This window comes from Camelina sativa, chromosome 11 (assembly GCF_030686135.1).
Source record: "Camelina sativa cultivar CO46 ecotype springtype chromosome 11, ASM3068613v1".
NCBI lineage: Eukaryota > Viridiplantae > Streptophyta > Magnoliopsida > Brassicales > Brassicaceae > Camelina > Camelina sativa.
Window position 1 is genome coordinate 26,213,658 of NC_141890.1, and position 6,108 is coordinate 26,219,765.

The 6,108-nt window shown below is 47.4% G+C and overlaps 1 non-coding gene across 1 annotated transcript; it reads right to left on the minus strand.

Annotated features, from left to right (window-relative positions):
- Positions 1-617: 617 nt before the first annotated feature.
- On the minus strand, positions 618-724 carry LOC147934409 (small nucleolar RNA R71). Its single transcript, XR_015573430.1, has one exon. It is a non-coding gene; the product is annotated as a small nucleolar RNA R71 (small nucleolar RNA).
- Between the last annotated feature and the right edge of the window lie 5,384 nt (positions 725-6,108).

The window sequence follows — 6,108 nt, forward strand, 5'->3', positions numbered from 1 at the left end:
TTCGGCGAAATTACTAGACTAAGACCTTACTGATTTGTCTTTCTGCTTCTTCTTTGTGTGTGTTTCAGGTGCATGACAAGAAGATCTACAAGAAGAAACAACACCGAAGAACTAGTTGCTCTGTCAGCCGCAGAGCTCTCTTTGGCAGAAAGAACAAACCGCAAGAACAGAAAGTTTCAATCCGCCAACATGGGTGACAATGGAAACAATGAGGATATGGCTGTCGAGTTGCAGCAACTTCGACAACAGTTGGGGCAGTTGCTCCGTGCTCAACAGGAAAGAGCCGCGCCGCCACAACCGTCCATTGGGGACAAGGACAACCCGCATGTGTTCTACACTAACCGAGCGGCGATTGTTCCTCTCTAGTGAAGCAGCACCTATTTCACGGTCTCCCAGCTGAGATTCCGATGGACCACATCGAGAATTTTGAGGAGATATGTAGCACCACTGGTCCAAATGGGATACCGCCAGACTTTCTGAAGTGAAAGCTCTTTCCCTTCTCTCTTGCGGATAGAGCTTCACATTGGCTGAAGTCATTGCCACCTGGGTCTCTGACATCATGGGAACAGTCTAGATCTGCGTTTCTGGACCATTTCTACACCAAGGCTAAGACCGCTGCCCTGAGGAACAAGATTTCATCGTTCCAACAGCACACTGGAGAAGCCTTCTGCGAGGCTTGGGAGAGGTACAAAGAGTACTGTAGAGAGTGTCCGCACCATGGATTCAGTGATGAACAGATTCTGGGCATTTTCTATGATGGAGTTAACTGGGACTACAGAAACGCTCTCAACTCGGCCATCAATGGGGATTTTATGAAAAAGTTTAAGGAAAGAGCATATCAGTTGATTGAGAACCTAGCTGCAAGCTCCAGCAACAAGGCTCCTGAGTATGACAGGTCCGTGAAGGTCAACAGTGTCGATACGCAAAAGATCGACGAGTTGACAGCCAAGGTGAACTTTCTTCTGAAGGGAGCCAGAAAACTGTCCATTTTGTCGATGAGACCGGAGACATGCCGCTAGCTCAGGAGATTTGTGATGGAGAGGATGAAACGATGGAGGTTAATTATGTGAGTGGGCAAGGTTTTGTGCAGAACAGGGGTTTCAACCCGAACTACAAAAGCCATCCGAATTTGTCCTATAGAAGCACCAACGTGGAGAATCCTCAGGATCAGGTGTATCCGCAGCAAGGAGCTCAGAATCAGATGGGTTATCAGAAAACCTTCTCAAACAACTTCCAAGGCAAACAGTTTGTGCCCACTCAAAACCGTTTCCAAGGGGGGAACCAGCAGGCATATACAAGCGCTCAGCAAGCACCGCCTTTCACCAACCAGCAGTTGGGATCTTCACCTGCTAGCAGCTCTCAAGATGAGCTGAAAAACATGATGCAACAACTCTTGGTGAATCAACAAAAAGCTTCAGTGGAAATCAACGCTAAGGTCGATACCATGTACAATGACCTTAATGGGAAGTATGAGGCAGTAATGTCACATGTGAAGAAGCTTGATGTCAATGCGATTGAGCTAAGGGGAGGAAAGAAGTTACCCCCTAGAGAAGCACCATCCGCTAGGTTTGACAAGGGCAAGGGTATTGCTGAAGAATACCTTCCTCAATATGTTGCTGAGACTCCACCGTTGAGTCAAAAAGAAGCTGAAGCATCCGGCGAGCATGTGCTCCCACCCAGCGAGCACGTGCTCCCGACTCCCGATCAGACCGTTCCTACTGAGGTACCTCCTGCACGCGTGTACACCCCTAGGTTTCCTTACCCTGTTCCTCCTAAGAAATCTCGCAAGGATTTGGAGGATGCAAAGTGCAAGGAGATGTTGAGAGAATTGACGGTAAAACTACCCCTAGCTGATGCTGTTCAGATGATACCTGCTTTGAAGAGATATGTGAAAGGGTTAGTTTCTGGGAGAGTGTCAGAGGAAGAGAACGTGATGATGGTTTCAAGAGAGTGCAGTGCTGTGCTGCAAAACAAAGTTCTAAAGAAGAGAGATGATCCAGGGCGATTTGTCTTATCCGTGAGAATCGGTAAAACGATTTTTGCAAACTCCCTCTGTGATCTAGGTTCCAGTGTGAACCTTATGCCATATTCAGTGGCTAAAAGGCTGGGATACACGAAGTTCAAGTCTACACGGATTTCGTTAGTATTCGCGGAGATCCACCAAGCGCCCCATAGGAGTGTTGGAGGATTTACATGTCCAGATAGGAGACACGCTTATACCAGCAGACTTTGTGGTTCTGGAACTTGAAGAAGAACCACGTGACCCCCTGATCTTGGGTAGATCATTCTTATGCACAGATGGTGCGATTATAGATGTGCAAAGGGGAGCGATCGATCTCCAGCTGGGGCATATGATCGCAAGGTTTGAGATGAATAAGCTGCTCAAGAAACCTATGATAGATGGTCAGACTTCTGTGGTTGATGATGGTTCAGAGGTTGCACATGAGGTTACCGATGAAGTTCTCACTCTCGACCCGTTGGAGGTTGCCTTGACAAAGGCAGAGGGTAAGTATGGATTCTTGAATGAGGAAGCTGACGGTTTTACACGCATTTTGGATGCAGGCACACGGTTCCAGCAACTGGTAGCTTATGCCAGCCTAGACGATGAGAACCAATCAGGAGAGGAATCCGCCGAGGGAGCACCTGCTCCGGATTCTGGAGCACATGCTCCGGTAAAGTCAGCAGACGGTCCTTGGAGAGAGTTAAGAGCTCCAAAGATAGAGCTAAAACCACTTCCAGCCGGGCTAAGGTACGCGTTCCTAGGTCCTAACTCTACATACCCCGTGATAGTGAACTCTGAACTAAGCAATGTAGAGACCGCTTTGCTCCTTTGTGAACTTAGGAAGTATAGAAATGCTCTAGGGTATTCACTAGATGACATCCCAAGAATCTCACCAGATCTTTGCATGCATAGGATACATCTAGAAGATGAATCAATGACTTCGGTAGAACATCAGAGGAGGTTGAAACTTCTAGAGGCGGGTGTAATTTATGCTATTTCTGATAGTTCCTGGATTAGTCCAGTTCATGTAGTCCCTAAGAAAGGTGGAATTACAGTGGTTAAGAATGATAAGGATGAGTTGATTCCTACTAGGACAGTTACGGGACATCACATGTGCATAGACTATAGAAAACTTAATGCTGCGACCAGTAAGGATCATTTTCATTTGCCGTTTATTGATCAAATGCTTGAGAGATTGGCTAACCATCCTTACTACTGTTTCTTAGATGGGTATTCAGGTTTCTTTCAGATCCCAATCCATCCCGACGATCAAGAGAAGACCACATTCACATGTCCTTACGGCACCTTTGCTTACCGCAGAATGCCGTTTGGCTTGTGCAATGCATCAACGACCTTCGAACGATGCATGATGTCCATTTTCACTGACCTGATTGAGGATATAATGGAAGTTTTCATGGACGATTTCTCCGTCTATGGGAGCTCCTTTTCCGTTTGTTTGTCTAATTTGTGCAGGGTGTTGCAGCGGTGTGAAGACAAACATCTGGTGCTGAATTGGGAGAAATGCCACTTCATGGTCAGAGATGGGATAGTGCTGGGACACAAGATTTTTGAAAAGGGGATTGAGGTTGACAAAGCCAAGGTTGAGGTGATGATGAGTTTACAACCGCCTAATTCGGTAAAAAGGATCCGCAGTTTCCTTGGCCACGCTGGTTTCTACAGACGGTTCATTAGGGATTTCTCCAAGATAGCAAGACCACTTACCCAGCTGTTGTGTAAGGAAGTGAAGTTTGATTTTGATTCTGCTTGCTTGGAAGCGTTTCACACGATCAAGGGAGCCTTGGTTAGCGCTCCGATTGTACAACCGCCAGATTGGGACCTTCCCTTTGAGGTCATGACTGATGCGAGTGACTATGCCGTGGGAGCAGTTCTGGGACAGAGAAAAGACAAGAAGCTGCACGTGATATACTATGCCAGCCGCACCTTGGATGAGGCTCAGTGCAAGTACGCTACAATCGAGAAAGAACTTTTAGCGGTTGTGTTTGCTTTTGAGAAGTTCCGATCATACCTTGTTGGTTCCGAAGTGGTTGTTCACATTGATCATGCAGCATTGAGGTATCTACTGACCAAGAAGGATGCAAAACCAAGGCTACTCCGTTGGATTTTGTTGCTTCAAGAGTTTGACTTGGAGATTAAAGACAAGAAGGGTATTGAGAACGGAGTTGCAGATCACTTATCAAGAATGAGGATAGAAGAAGAGCTACCCTTGGATGATAGCCTTCCTGAAGCACATGTTTACTCGATCGGCATCTTTGATCCTGCCGAGCACATGCTCCGCCTGGGAGCACATGTTTCGAAAACCCCGTGCAAGGCAATCAATACCAACAAACAGCCGAGTTTTCCCTGGTTTGGAGAGTATGCAAACTACCTAGCAGCAGAGAAAGAACCTACTGAGTTTGTGGGGAACAAGAAGAAGAAGTTCCTAAAAGACATAAGGCGGTATTTTTGGGATGAGCCTTACCTCTATAGGCATTGCTCGGATGGTGTTTTCAGGAGGTGTGTGACTGAGGAGGAGGTTCCTGGAGTCTTGTTTCATTGCCATAGCTCACCCTATGCTGGACACTTTGCTACTTTCAAAACCGTGTCCAAAGCTCTTCAAGCGGGTTATTGGTGGTCTACCATGTTCAGAGATGTGCAGCGGTTCATGTCTACTTGCTACACATGTCAGAGACAAGGGAACATCAGCAGGAGGAATGAAATGCCTCAGAATTTCATCTTGGAGGTTGAGGTATTTGATGTTTGGGGAATTGACTTCATGGGACCTTTCCCGAACTCATTCGGCAATGAGTACATATTGGTGGCTGTCGATTACGTGTCCAAGTGGGTAGAAGCTTTGGCCAGCCCCAATAATGATGCAAAGACCGTGCTCAAGATGTTCAAGTCGGTTATTTTCCCACGGTTTGGTGTCCCACGGGTAGTCATTAGCAATGGTGGATCGCATTTCATTAACAAGGTCTTTGAGAGTCTTCTCAAGAAGAATGGAGTGAGGCACAAGGTCGCCACCCCCTACCACCCACAAACAAGCGGCCAAGTTGAGATCTCTAACTGGGAGATTAAGAGCATTTTGCAAAAAACAGTGAACACAACAAGGAAGGATTGGTCTCAGAAGCTAGATGAGGCTCTATGGGCTTATAGAACCGCCTACAAAACACCCCTGGGGACTACACCGTTTCACTTGGTGTATGGTAAGGCGTGTCACCTTCCTGTTGAGCTAGAGTACAAGGCTGCTTGGGCAGTGAAAATGCTGAACTTTGACACTAAGAGCGCCCATGAAAGGAGGAAGATGCAACTGCATGAGCTAGAGGAGATTAGGCACCTCGCCTATGAAAACTCAAAACTCTACAAGGAGCGTACCAAAGCCTACCATGACAAGCGGATCCTCACTAGGACCTTTTCTCCTAATGATCAAGTCTTGTTGTTCAACTCTAGGCTGAAACTGTTTCCCGGAAATCTAAGATCACGATGGTCCGGACCCTTCACCATTAAGGAGATTAGACCATATGGGGCTGTTGTGTTGCTGGACACAAAATGAGGATAATTTGTGGATAATGGACAGAGGCTGAAGCCATATCTTGCCGCCTCTGAGCACGAAAGGGGTGAAACCTTCGCCCTAGGCGACCCTCCTATTGCCTAAGGAGCTTTCGGGTCAAGCTAATGACTTAAAACAAGCGCTGGGTGGGAGGCAACCCACCAGGTATATATTGCTGAGTTTTTCTTTTTCTTTTTAGGATTTGTTTCTTCTCTTTTCGGTTTCAGGAATGTTGGAAGAAGACGCGGAGCACATGCTCGCAGGACGCGAGCAACCCGATGCACATGCTCGGCGAACTGAGAACCAAAGAAAAAGAGAAGAGCGATTGGGCCAGGTGAGTTTAATGAATTTTAGGCCCAGGCCCACCAGGCCCAGTAGATGGATGGTCGAGTCGCAGCAGAAGAACAACAGCTTGATGCGGAGGATCCTGACGGCACTATCTCGCGGTTGCTGCCACCACACCACCACCGCCGCTGACCCAAGCCCACCGGTGAAACCACCACGTCGGAGACACCGCCTTGCCCGTTCGGAGAGCGAGAGCCCAGACGATTCCGACGCC